This window comes from Excalfactoria chinensis, chromosome 8 (genome assembly GCF_039878825.1).
Source record: "Excalfactoria chinensis isolate bCotChi1 chromosome 8, bCotChi1.hap2, whole genome shotgun sequence".
In the NCBI taxonomy this organism is placed as follows: Eukaryota; Metazoa; Chordata; class Aves; order Galliformes; family Phasianidae; genus Excalfactoria; species Excalfactoria chinensis.
The window spans coordinates 22,395,747-22,410,171 of record NC_092832.1 but is presented as its reverse complement, the minus strand read 5'-3'; positions in this window follow the sequence as shown (position 1 = coordinate 22,410,171).

Genomic DNA, 14,425 nt, shown 5'->3' with positions numbered 1-14,425 from the left:
AGCATTGCCACTTATGTTTGATTTTGTTTGCTATCTATCATACACTTTTTTTTACCAAGTTATCAATTTTTTGACAATAGTTATATTTAACGTATTTGGCTGCATATTAAATGACTGATCTTTTCTTAAAACTCTATAAAGGAAGCTCAGCTTGTCAGTCGCAACTCCAGAAAGAGCTTCTGGTTTAACAAGAGTGCAGGTCATGTGTTTGGATGAAGTAATGTGCTCTAATTGTATCTCTTAATAGGCGATAAGTTAAAATACCATCTCATTTGCCAGGCTTCAGTTATAGGGTAGGTAGGTGTTATACGCCCTCTATTTCTTTTTCAGCATGCTGAGAGGCAGAAATGGAGAGGGAAGGGAAACTCTCACCTAGACAAGGTGAGAAGTCTGCCACATAGCCTTCACAATGCTAGAGGTCAACAGTATAAGATGCCTTAGTAATGTTTAAGTATGTACTGAAACCACGGATACTTTGACTGATGAATCTACATTGTAATGCCCCTTGCAGAAGTCACCACCATGGGGTCCGCTTACCCCAGGATTCTGTCTCTGTGTGCAGGTCAGGGAGGTAAGCAGAGGGAAAGGCCCCTGCCATCTCCAAAGGCATCTTGAAACTCTTGTGACTCCCATCCAAGAGGTGTTGTAATTCCACAGTTCCTGATGGTAAGACGTGTTTTCTGCTATTAGCATCAGGAACGGTTCTAAATGATATCAGCTATTAATCACTATCACAGCTTCTAATTCTGGTTTTCTGTTTCAAATCTTCCCCGGTTCAATCGGAACCAAAAGTTAATGCCCGCTGGCTGATCTCCAGCACGTGTCTGCACAGAACAACTGTTGCCTTTAGCTGGTGGAGAGATCAAGGCTTGAACTGACAAAAGACATCTGTATCTCGGAAAACAAATTAATGTTTATGTTTTAATTTATAAGTTCCTGGCTCTTTTATAGTTCCTGTTTTTCAAGTAATATCTCTTTGGATCCCTGGCTGATGGAGAGTCAAAATGGAAAGGACCCATGAGAGAATTATCACAATATAACATCTGGTCTGCATTGGAAAAAGCTGAGAAAGATATTCAACATATTTGAGTCTAAGAGGCAGTTATGAGGCTATTTAAAGTCAGTCTGTGAAATATTGTGCAGGTTGTGGCCACCTGGGCCAATCTCATCTTGTTTAGGGAAGAGCTGCTCTGCTTCCTAGCATCTGAATTTTAATCTCACTTCAGCATAGGTATGGAAGAGCTGGGAGTAATGTGAGCGGTGTTTGGTTTTCATAATGTCAATCTGATTCCCAGCATTGTTCTTGTGATATTGTGACTTTTACCATTCTCTCAGTTTCCTTTTGGGCACGAGAGCTGAAGAGTCAAAAGGCCTTCCCAAGTCCTTCTGCATAACTTTGCAGGTGTTTTTACCAGCAGAAAGGGATGCAGAGGATTCTGATTCTCTGTGTTTTCAGAAGAATATTTTGTGTCCTGTTTTGAGCTTAATTCCAGAAGGTAAAAGGGCGTTAACTGCGTATTAGCTGATGAATAAGTGTCTCACTTGAGCAAACAGTTTTGCTGTACCAAATAATTTCTGTTCTTCAGTAACAGGCTGTGAGAAATGCAGAGAAATCACGGACCAAGCTGGGCTGTAAGAGCACCAGTGAAATTCAGAGAGAACAAATTCCTTCCAGCACATGGAAATTTAGTCCCTTAAGTCGTCAAGGCTCATGCAGAACAGAAACAATTTGACATGTATAACAAGAAACACTGAAAATTGTTGGCCAAACAAAGACGTATACTGCAGATGGAAAAGCTGATGAAAATTGTTTATAGTTGAGGAACTACATGTAGATTTTTCAAGAAGAAGGTTGCGCTCTTTCTTGCCAAGACAAACAAATCTGATAGAACATCTCATTGCTCCGGGCTGCCTGAGGACCTGCTGGGAAGTCTATGGGCTTTCGCTACAGAAAAACTGTGTGTTGTCAGTACCTAAGTGTATTGTCCACAGTTGCACTGTGGCAGCTGCAGAGGAAGTACAAGGTTCTAGGGAATACGTTGAGGGAGAACTGGATTTTTGGCTCCTGTACTGGTATGGAGTGCTTTTGGAAACAGTGAAAGGTTGTGAGCTGAATGTTATTGCTACAGAAGGTTATCTGCGAGTTAAACATAATGGTAATTAATCTGCTGTCTTCAGTTCTCAGTATTAGCAACGTGATGAGATTAGGAACTTTTGCCATGAAGAACTGAAGGTGCCTGCATTCCTGCAAAGATACTCAGTATTACAGATATACCTTTGGAAATACACTGCTGTGTTTTCACAAGGCAATGTGTAGTTGTCCCTAACAACTCTTTTTAATGGGCAGCTTATTTAAAAAGAGCTCTTAAGCATAAGGGCAGTCCCTGATGTGGACACAAAAGGTGTATTAGCAAAATAATACAGTTTTTACTTACCTGGTTTATAACAGGTCCTGGAATTACAACACTTGAAATTCTTTTACAGATATAGAAATATATACTGAAAAAGGGCCAATAGCATTCTGGACTGTGTTAGGAAAAGCAGTACCAGCAGGGCAAGGGTGGAGATTATTTACCTTCAGCAGGAGTACTGCATCCAGTTCTGGGCTCTTTCTGGGTACAGGGGAGGACTGTGAAGGTGATTCGGGGCCTGCAGAGTCTGCCATGTGGTTGGCCAAAGGGGTGGTGGAGTTGGGGATATTCCAGCTTGCTCTGGGTGACTCTGCTTTGAGAAGAAAGGTTGGACCAGATGGTCTCCAAAGGTGCTCTCAGCCTTGGTGGTTATGTGATCATCTGAAGAGTTTGCTTATGCCAGAACTTGGCTGTGCAGGGATTCTAAGTACAACAAAAGCTGTATCCCCAAAAATGCTTCTTAGTATCTGGCACTCAGAAAAGGCATGATGGCATCTGGTAGGTGCTCTGAAAGTCTCATCAGAATGGTAATTGATTTAAAAATGGAAGTGATTTTAGGTCTTACTGTCCATGAACGCCTGTAATGATCTCCTTCTTCAGCCAGACTGTGGATGGTAACAGCATTTCCATATCCAAGCTCCTATTTTAGTTTAATCTTGCTCTGGAAAATCTTACTATGAGCTCTACTCCAGCAATATATTCTTTATGATACAGATCTCATTTGATGGTTTATTACAGGTTTTCTTTCCTTGCTGATCCTAACAAACCCCAGCGTATTTTGACACACTGCATATTCTGTGGCATTTTATATAAATAGCTTGCAAGTATTTTGTTAGCACCATCAGTACAAGAACAAAGCTGGAATTCAGAAATCGCTTGTGTTTTTATGAGGCAAAGAGATTGATGTAGAAAGGTATTTTTTAGATAGCTGAACAGGGATGTGAATGTTTACCTGTGTTTTTTCCATCACGAAGATGCTGAGAACTAACTTGCACTGTTGAGAATTACCAGATCCTCCTCCTTTGGAAATCTTTTTGCCCTTCATATTCCCTCTAAGAAAGAGAAAAGGCACTGTGGAAAACAAGAAATTGACAAATAATTAGGAAATAAATTAGAAAGGATTTGAATTTATTTATTTATTTATTTATTTGCACTTCAGGAAATGACACGGTAGTAAGTAACTTGCTTCTTAGTTACCAGTAGATACAGTCAATTTGGCTTTTGTAGAGTGGTGCATAAGTGTGTTCTGATCATTATCAGAAGTGCTGTCCATACCCCAAATTTTGCTGTGGATAAACACAAAAGTTGAACTCTTTAGACCTTGTGTATTGAAAACGCAAAGATTAAGTCTTTAGGCTTACATAGCATCAGAAGGTCAAATGCTAGTAGTCAAAGTTCCCAGCTGCTATTACCAATTTTCCTTGTCTTGCTGCTTTCACAGCATATTTCCTCTGACTGTGATCATCTGTGTGGGATGGGGTTATTTGGTGGTCAGAGTATTATTTGAAATTGGCACCTCTGGCTGCAGCTCCTCTTTCTACTGTTTTGCTCTTAAAAATGTGTAGCCTGTTCCATCTATCCAAGCCTGGCATAGCTCCAAGTCACCCATTTCTCAATAATATAAGAAATTAAACACTGGATTTAATAAATATGGAGGCTTATGCAACCTTTGTTAGCTGAACAAATACTGGGTATCTTAACAGTATTAGTGTGTTTTTGATAGTGTGCTGTGGTGCTCTGTAGATCCTGTAGATCAAATACATCCTGAGCTTGGTCCAGGGGTGGCTGAGATGTGTCTGTTGGTTTCTGGGGACTTTCTGGCTGTCGGTGATGCTGTAGAAATTCATTTTGCAGCTGATGTGCTGATCTGTCAAGAAATCAGTTTGTGCAGAAACCCACAGGAAATAATTGTAACACAGTGCCACAGCAGCTGGGTGACTCTCAGGGAAAAGATGATTAAGACTTTCAAGGGAATTCCAAATCTCTGGAGAAAATACCATTGCGGACATACAGGGTTATTTTTAACCATATGGCTCATTAGTTTCTTTACTCAAGGGAAACCAAGGAAGTGAATATGATAGACACAAAATAACATTTTCACCTGCTCCAGAAGGTGAGAAATAAATTGATGGACTGGGTTCATTGTAACACTGGACTTGCAGTAAATATGAATTGGGTTATTTCCAGCCAACAGGTTCTTCAGAGGCCGTGTCAGTGCCTTGGCTGTCCTGATCTCTCTACTTCCAAACATATAAGGAGTAGGTGGGAGTAGTGCTTATTTATCTCCTTTACCAAGGGTACACAACCATAGGAGTAGAAACCAATGACCACCCTGGCTGGTGGTCTGTTCTAGATTTGCTGTGCTGGGTTTCTCCCCAGTATGGCTTGGTTTGGTTTTCTCTAATGCTAGACATTTTTGGGGGGAGTGACCCGAGATGTCAGGCAAGCAGCCCCAAAGAAGCTTGTAAACTATGTGTATTTATTCACTTAATTCAGCTCTGTCTCCAGAGGGAACAAAAATAGTTTTGAAAGCCTCCACACTTCTTGTCTGATGCTCAGGAGAAAAGAGCCAAGAAGACAACTGGGTACATTCAGGCTGGTATTTACTGTAAGCTTTATGTCACATATTGATTTGTAGGTTAGTTTGCTTTAGCAGACCTTCTTTATTTCCCCCTCCCCCCAAATTAACTGCTCTGGTTTAGTTGCTGTTGTTGACATTCAGCAGCTTCTCATTTGATGTAGCAGTGTCCACAAGGTGGTGCCACTGCTAAAAAATTAGCAATAAATAAAATAAATAGAAGCTGATAATTCTACCCGAGAGTCACTAGAGAGTGAGTAAGCATTCAGCAAACATAGTATCGTTAGAAATTAAGATGGCGCTATAGGTCTGTAAGATTTTTACAATAATCATTCATGCATAAACATGGACAAAATTGAGGAGGGTTGAGTAGATGAGTTAATGAGGAATGAGATGCGTGTAGGTTCAGACCAGCAGAGCTGTGTGTCCTACCAGTGCCAGTGCGGTGCCCCACAGAGGAGGTTGTATTGCTTCCAGTATGGGTGTAGGCCTTGTCTGTGTGACAGCCACATCAGGTGCTGCCCAGGGGCCTCTGAGGGTCCCTACAGCCTCATCACTTATTTCCTCAATATTTCATGGCTTTGGAGGACCTGATACTATGTGTGCAGCTCCAGAGTGAGCAGGGACAGACAGACGAGGTTCAGCACCAGCTTGGTAAACCATCTTTTTCCAGTTTAACACCTGGGAAACCTGCTGAACAAACAGGTCATTTAATGAACAGATTTCATTTCCAAGGCAGCCCTGAAGCAGTTCCATGCTGCCGGTGTATTCCTCTAAGGCTGCAGTTGGTGTATGGCAGCAACGTGTGCTGCAGTTAAAATTACTTATTCCTGTTTCAGTTTACAGTTTGCTTTTTCTCTGGCTTCAAAAGCAGTTACTTTTGGGTGTGTATTTGCAGGTGTTTACTTGTAGATACATACACAGAGAGGAAACCATGCTCCATTCTAAAGGAAATAGAGCATCTAGGATTATATATTTAGATCTTCGCTGTGTGGGGAGGGAAGGAAAACAAATAATTATGTGTTATTTTGGTAACTTAACAAATGAAAATCCTGAGCATTCACACTTGTGTTTTGCTTGCAGTGATTTTGCATTCTTATTAGAAATCCCATTTGTATTTTTAAAACACCAAAACCATTTTTCCCTTTAAGTCAGGATTTTCCTGGTTTCCCATTTAGGCAAACACGAATAAATCACGGTTTATCTTTATACCCCTAAATCTGTGTCCATATCTACATTTAGATCTCATTGCGTATTTGTAGGAGGCTGCTTCTAGAACACGAACCCAGGAGTCTCTCTGAGCTCAGAAATCATCCTCCAGATGCAGAGTGTTCACCGGAAGCAATTGAGAATGGCAGTGGTATCCTGCAGGATGTGTGCAGCTCATTTGGCTGCGTGTTGATTTGCACGGTGCTATATTATAGAATATACATTCTGGTAATTGTGGTATTATTACTGCTGGGCTGTATCTAAGCTCAGGAAATGCATATAAGCACTTCTGAAGTGATAATATCCACTCCTGCTTAAAATGCAATATTTTATCCCTGATGTAAAATGGAGAAATCAGATGTTTTACTAACTAGTACTTAGCAACACTTCTAGGAAAAAGCTGATTAATTGTGAAGAACTGTAGTCAGTATTTACAAACAAATGCAGATGAACTTTAATGTCTTTAGAAATGTCTTTCTAAGTGTGTTCTTGATCCCAGACAAAGGAGACACTACATTTCCACCTGAAAGCATGAGAGATCGTTATAGTGTATAGTATAGATCTCACTGTCCTCAAAACCACAGCTCTGGGTTTCTATAGAGAAGAATGAGTAATAACTATTCCAGCTACGCAGAAGACTTTGAGAAGCAAATAATTTCATCTCACTGATAAAGCAGACAATATTTGTACAAGCTACAAGAAAATGATCACCCTTAATTAAAACATCATCTGTTTCTCCATCTCTGTAAGAAAGCCCACCCCATGCCCATCTACCTGAAGTCCCTCTGTGCCTGCTTATTGAACAGCAGGGTCCAGGAGCGGGCCTGCTCTCCATCCCCAGCCTCCCACTGTGGTTCAGGACCAGGTTGGCTCCAGCCTTGGCTTGGAGGGAGGCACCCACTGCTACTCCTGGTTGGCAAGTGGTGCTAGGGGTGAATCAGACCCTTCCCATAACACCTCTCGCATTTCCCTACGGCAGCGCAGGCTTCACACCTGTGTGTCTACACGGGGAAAGGACTTGGGGGTGGTTCTGCCTAGAACGTGGAGGTTTAGTATTTATTTACTTGTTAGCATTAAGGGTATGTTTGTCTCATAAATTTAGGAATAATACAGGTCAGGTTTATTTCTGTTCTTAAACTAACAGCGAACAGAACTTCAGTTCTGTTAAATCTCATCCTTGGAAAATTTTGAAGTAATAAGTTGGGTGTTGCTTCTAAATACATATTAATATGCCTTTGCTTCTTGGAATTTTCATTATACTGTTATCTTGGAAGAGTCATCTGTTTATGTAAACTCTGGCTTACCAGATAATTTGAAGATACGTTTCATTTTAACTACGGTCTTCAGTATCTTCCCGAATTGGAATCTCTCCTCCTAATTTAAGCTTGCAATATCCTGTTTAAGAAAGGAGCAGCTTCAACAGTACTTGGAGTGCTTACTGCTCTGCGAGTTTGTTAAGTTTGTTGCTGGGATCAGAGCTTTAAAAGCAAAGGTCAGATAAAGATCCCTTCTTGGAACACAGTCGGAAATGAGCTGTAATGTTTATTTTCTCTTCATAAATCTACTTATTAAATAGTTAAGTGAATGATAACTTCAGACTAATTACATATATTTGTGTGCATCGTGGGACGATAAATGTACGTATTCTGTTGAGCTGCGACTTAACATGGCAGCAATGTGTGAACCTTTCCACACCACATGCATATTTTGCTTTTTGTTAGGCAGCAAGAGATGTTGCATGAACAATTTCACAACTTAAAAAGGGGGTTGTAATGTCTCTCTCTCTATTTCACATGGGAAATACATTTCCTCACTCTTACATCTGATACTAAAACCATTGTGCCCTTCTTGATTCACCACTGTAGGGGATCAGTTGCAATGTCAAACTCCATATACAATCAGTAATCAGTTGGGGATATCCAGAGGAAATTCTGTTTTGTTGTATCACAATCGGACAAGTAAGTCTCCTGCTGTAAACAGCATCAGAAGGCAATAATCCCTAAGGCCTGGCATCTTCTTCACAGGTTATGTACATTTGCTAACAGTTGTTTTAGGTGATGCAACGAAATAGGCAGCATAAATTCAGAGAGCTTTGCATAGTGCTCTGTCAGAGTGCCAGAACAAACCTGTAGGGATTTTCCTAAGGCGTAATTTCAAGTAATTGCCAGGTTGCAGAATTCCACTTATTTCACACCAGGACTCATCTTAGTCCCAAACACTGTCAACTCGCTAGACTCAGTGCAAGCAAAATGGCCTTTCTTCCTCCAGATTGAGCCCTCTTATCTTCAGGTCTGCTCTGTCAGGGCACATAGGCCGCAGCCAGCCTGACTCCTGACTTTGGTTGTATGGCCGAAAGCCAAACTCAATCAGCACACCAGTTTTTCCACAAAGCAAAATGGTTTTTAGCAAATGCATGGAAAATAATAATAATAATAAATTAAACCTCCTCAAAGTTATCAATTTTTTCCTGGTTTTGAAGAGGAATGATGTTGAGCAGATATTCAGGGAAGCAACAAAGCCCACTGGATTGAGAAGCCTGAGTTGGTTGGTTGTTTTTTCCCCAAGTTCTCCTGGCTTGTAAATGACCTCAGGTTGTTCCTTCTCTGTGCTTTGGTTTGTCCATCTTTATAAGGGGGATAATAATCCTCCATGATGATTGTAGGTTTGCTGCCAGGGATAGGCATTTCTTTTATCACCCTGAGCTGAAGGCCTTTGGGGTTAAAGATGGGCAGGATTTGGTCAGTGCCTTGTGTGGTCCTGAAAGAGAAACAGAGAAGAAACTTTGGTTGTCAGACTCCTTGCTTTCTACTGTCTCTCAAACCATGTTTTCATGTTAAAGGTCTGTCTTGTATTTCAGGCTCTTACAAATATCTCTAGGACATTTTGTACCATTCAATTGCTGTGTTAACACAGTTCCTACGAGCGTTGCTGGGAATAGAGCTTGCCAAGTGGCTTTCAAGATTGTACAATCAATAATTTAATGTAGGTAAAGTAGTTCTGAAAATGGAAAAAAAAGGTTTTCTAATATTATACTCGTTTGAGTAAAACTAGTGTCATTTAGCTTATGAGATACTTCAATTGGACTTTCAGCTTGTGTTTAGAATATTCTGGTTTAAGCTCAAAAGACACGTTTTGTTTTGATTGTGTATTGATTTTTCATGCCTTGTATTAATATCCAGCTACAGGCTCTGTGTACAAAAAGAACAGTCTACATGCAGGACTGTTGAATGCTTTGACCTCAAGGGCATAGAAACTGTTGACTCATTGTTTTTACTGCATATAATATTAGTTCTTTGTCACATCCAGGGAATGACATCATCTTCTTCATTGTTAGCAGCAGGTTTGAATAACAGAAAAAGTGCAGCATTCGTTGTCTGCTGCATTTGCCCTTAACAAATGAATGGATATCTGGACCCAACATGCAAATTTCGGTGCAAATTCGTATCTCTTTTAGAAGGATCCCCTGCACCTAGCTCTCCTACTCACGTGCACACCCCCGTGCAGGCCAGGCAAGCTGGCAGCATGAAGCTGTGGAGGCGGTGTCACCAGTGGTGACATTGGCTGCTGGATGGGACGAGGGCAGCCAGGAGAGGAAGAAACGGCACACAGAGTGCAACAAAAGCTTTCTTTGGGGTCAGTTAAAGTAAGAGCAATCCCCGAACTTCTGGGAATCGTATTTCTCCGGAATCTAAAATTATAAAAGGTAATTCTCTGAAAAGAAGTCATCTCTGGGACGTGCTAACAAAATGGGGTCTGATTGTCTTCACAATACACCAGGAGGAGAGCGTTCTCTGTTCCAGTTTGTAATCACGTCTGTTAGTCCTCTACCTCTTATTTCTCAGAGTGAAATTCCCCATTAGAAATATTTGCTTGTGGCTGCCCATTTCATGGAAGAATGGTGCATCGTTACAGATTGCAATCAGGCTACTGGCAGAGTTCTTTGAGTAATTAACCTCCTTCTTCTCCAGTATCCTGCTGAATTCCTTTATGGTGAGGAAAATTCTAAGTGTTGCTTCCTGGACAATAAATATTCCCAATGAAACAGTGTTTACTCTGGGAGAGATTTCAGGAGTGACTGATAACATGCCAAATCCTAATCTCTCTCAGTTTTCCATTGCCCTTAACTCCTTAGTCCAGACAAAATGTGATGTATTTCATTACAAAAATTATACCTGTGTGGTCCTGGAAAGATTTTATGCTGGGTTGATGTTTCCTGTGATGACAGCCTGAGTCAAACCGGACTTTGAAAAGCTGAAATACAGCTGTGAGAAAATGACTGGAGGCTGGTAGAATTGGAGGCAATGGGTTAAGGATCCTGGATTGCCTAATGGACTCAGGCAAGGGGTATGTGCATGGAAATGCAACCTGAATGGCAGTGGTAACAACAGGGGAAAAAAAAGGCAAAAGTTAAATTCAGAGGCACTGACTTGGAAGTAGTGGGGATTTTATGCATAGGCATTTTTGCAGCAGTCTGCACTGTCACTGAGATAGTGGTAGCTGTCTTGCAAGCAGACGGTTCAGGTTTAGGCAGGTGCATCAATCCCAGTTCCTACCCCAAATTTCAGCTCTATCTGTTAGGAAAAGTACCAGATCTTGAATTTTCTTTGTGCTTTTGCAGCATCAAATCCATCCTTTCTCAATCTTCTATTCCAGCCCACGTTTCCTCTGCAGCATTTTCAAAAGGTAATAATGCTGGTCAGTATCCCTCATTGCTTTAAAATTACTGACCGCTTCTATAGAATTTAGTGTCCTTTTTTTTTTAGTAACTTCTCGAAGTTAAACAGGTTGTGGCCAAATGAAATGCTTGGGAAATTGACCATATGATTCCTTTGCAATAGTAAGTTGTGTCAGCATCATTTTTCTTCCCCTCGAGGGGAATTCTGGCTCAAACAAAGGAAAAGGTTAATGTAATAAAGATAATCTGAAGACATCCTGTTATTGGTCCTGAGCTGGGATGGTATCATCTGTTTTCATGTGCATAATCAGCAGTGTAAACTCTGAATTTCTTCCTACCATAAAATCATAGCCCTAAGTGCTGCAGGATCATCTCTGCAGCTCAGAAAAGCTGAGGAGATTGTGGTGTGGGAGAGCTGTTGTTTGAGACTTGTAGGTTTTAACAATTCTGCCCAATTTATAGGGCTTATACTAATAGTTTTTTTATTATCATTATTATTTAGACAAGTCAGCAAGGTGAAGAGAACACAGGTGTGCGAACAAAAGGGAAACTGCAAGCAAAATCACAGTGGTTTGGAGGGGAAAAAAATAGTAATTAATTTTCTCTGAATTTGTAACTAAGATTTCCCATGTTTGTGTAGGGACAGCAGAGCCCTGAGGTTTTAAATCCAGCCAAAATGCAAGCTTTCAACTACAGATCTATTGGAAACCTTGACCTCAAATATCAGATTCAGTGACAGCAAATATCATATGAAAAGTCAAGTGCATATATGCAGTACAACTCAGATATAGCCACAACAATTCACAGCTTGCAGAAAACCTGTGTGAGAAGAGGAGTTTGCAGTTCTCTGTTGCCCTAAAATGGCTTTTCCTCAAAATGGATGAAAGCTGATTCAAGGCAGTTTTGTTTGCACGAAAATTACCATAAGATATGAAGGGGAAGATAGGATGTTATTTGCTTCAGTTCATGTACAACACACGAGCTGAACGATGAGAGTCTGCCTGTAGTTGGGAGCATTACTGAGTACTATGCATGAGCAGCGTTCCTCCCCACGTAAACAACTGCAGCTCTGCATGTGCACCAGTGTAGAAAAACAAGTGCTGATTTATTCCCAGCTTACTTTCTGACTCCGGATCCCCAGAAATCCATTTGTATCACACCATCGAGAAGCAAACAAACTCGTTGGTCATTTAAGCATTATTTATTTTTTTTTCCTTTCATTTTTGTGGCCTTGATCACTTTAAAAAGAAATGATATCGGTCCTTTTTAAAAGCAGAACTTTTGTCTCAGTTCTAATGCTCACTTCCTTACTTATTTTGCTATGTAGGTTTTCTACATGGATTCAGCTTTCCCTGTTCCATTTTCTTTCAGGCTCCATTTCAGATGCTTCTAAATAGTTTATCTAACAGGACAGTTTCTCTACGAGGGAACAACTTGTTCTCCTGCTTTTCTTATCTGCCTCTTTCTGCGTTGCTCTGACTATGATACAGGTTTTTTTTGCACATGGGTATGGATTTTTAAATTCGGTCATTTTGCAGGATGGTGATGAGAGAAAACAAATCCAATCTTTTATCTGATTGTGCCTGGAGTAGCTCACAGGCTTTCCTGTGCTCTCACACAGAAGAAGAACAGAGTGAAACAATAATGCTCCTGCATTTATAGCATAGAAAACATGTTAAAGATATCACGGGAAAGCCAGACCCAATTGAGAGTGAAGCTGTGCACATCTTTAAAGCAAGGCTCATGTTGCCCTGCTGTGGTCATGTCTGATCACTCAGGATCTCCTAGTGTTTAATTTGTTACGTGAGAGAGGAAAATCTTATTTGTAGGAGGCAAAATATGGGCAGGATTTCACCCACCATAATGCTTCCTGTCACTCACCATGTCACTCATCTCTCTGATGAATACCATCCCTGACCGTGCTGCTGGGCACACCCTGATACGTGGCAAATCCTGATGCTGTGGTGTAGGTTCTGACCAGGGCAGCAGAAGTGTGTGAATTTGCTTACAGATTAATATTGTTAGTGGTAAGTTCCACGTAGCCACGGGAGTCTAAAGGCTGTGATGGAAAAATAGATAAATTTGGGGGCAGGCAGGAAAGTAATGTTGTGTGACACCTTTGCTATAGGCAGGGAATCCTGCAGGTTGGCTCTGCTCATTGTATACTGCAAGGAAACAGTGGGACTGTGAAAGTCCTAAAGGTGGACTTCAACTCTTACCATCTCCTTTGTAATCGTCTCACATTATCCTACAGAGGTGTGAGAGCTGGACCTCTAAGAGAGCTTTAAGGAAAAGCCTGGGGAAGATGTACTTCAAAAGCATTCACTGTTTGATTTTCCCCATGTAGGAGCAGCTACATGGAACTCCTCTGACTTCTCTCAGTGCTCCACAGATGCCTCCCACTTGTAAAAGGCACCTAGTAACAACATGCACTCTTCTGAGTGCTCCAGAACAGCCAGCACTCTCATTATTGATGTCACGTACCCAAATTGATTTCTCTCTTCTGGTGCCTCCAGTGCAAAATTACTGCATTGTCAGAAATAAATCAAGCCTAACATGTGGGGGAAAAAAAAACATGATTCCATCATATGTTTCATATTGTGCCATTATGAAAATGGTATATTAAATTCAAATACTTCAATTGTACCATTAGATGGTGTCATTATGTGGCTTGCTAATTGATAGGTTTTTCAAATGAACGCTGTAATTTTAGACTTCTTAGAAGTATCCACACGAAGAACATCCAAACTTCAGGGGAGCAGACTGGGTGTTATGAAGGAAAACCATTTTCTGAGAGTATTTCCTAATGCATGTCAGTGAAAAGCCATTACATAACCACTGTGAGCATTCCAGTACTTGGTGCAGTCTATTTTTAATACCTGGTATGAGGGAACTTCCTGCTACTTTTTCCCTTTGAAGGCTGCTTTGTGCCTCATTGCATCGTGCTGTCAGGCCAGCTTCTCTGCTATCCTTAAGCCTTGATAAACTGTATCAAATGGAAGAAGATGCTGGGGGTAAAATGCTGTTAGGAATGAGACAGGTTATAGAAATGCTGCGGCAGTCCCAGAAGTGAGCATTGCAAGCTGAGGCTTTAGCATGAAAGCTTAAAAGGGGGGAAAAAAATCAGAACTAGTTGAACACCTGCACTTCTAGGAAAGGCAAACACAAGTGTGTGCCAAGCAGCAACACCCAGCAGGAAAATTCAGCTTTGGGGGGGTGTGGGGGGCATGAAGCCAGGTTAACTCTCAGTATATATATATGTGTGTGTGTATATATGCTGTTAGAGCAGTTTCAATTTTGTCCTGTACGGTTTTATCACATTTTGACCACAATTAATATAATGACAGTCATCAGCATAAAGCATTTTGCATAAATGCAGCCTCGCTCCTTCAGGCAGCACAGCACCATTCCAGGTATTTTAACAGCACAGAAAGTTCAGAGCCGGGTCCAATTTTGCTGTTAAAATCACAGACAAAGCCTGAACTGGCCAGAGGGGACCACCATTTCATCTGGGCTGACTTCCTGCAAAACAAAGGCCACAGGACTTCCTGA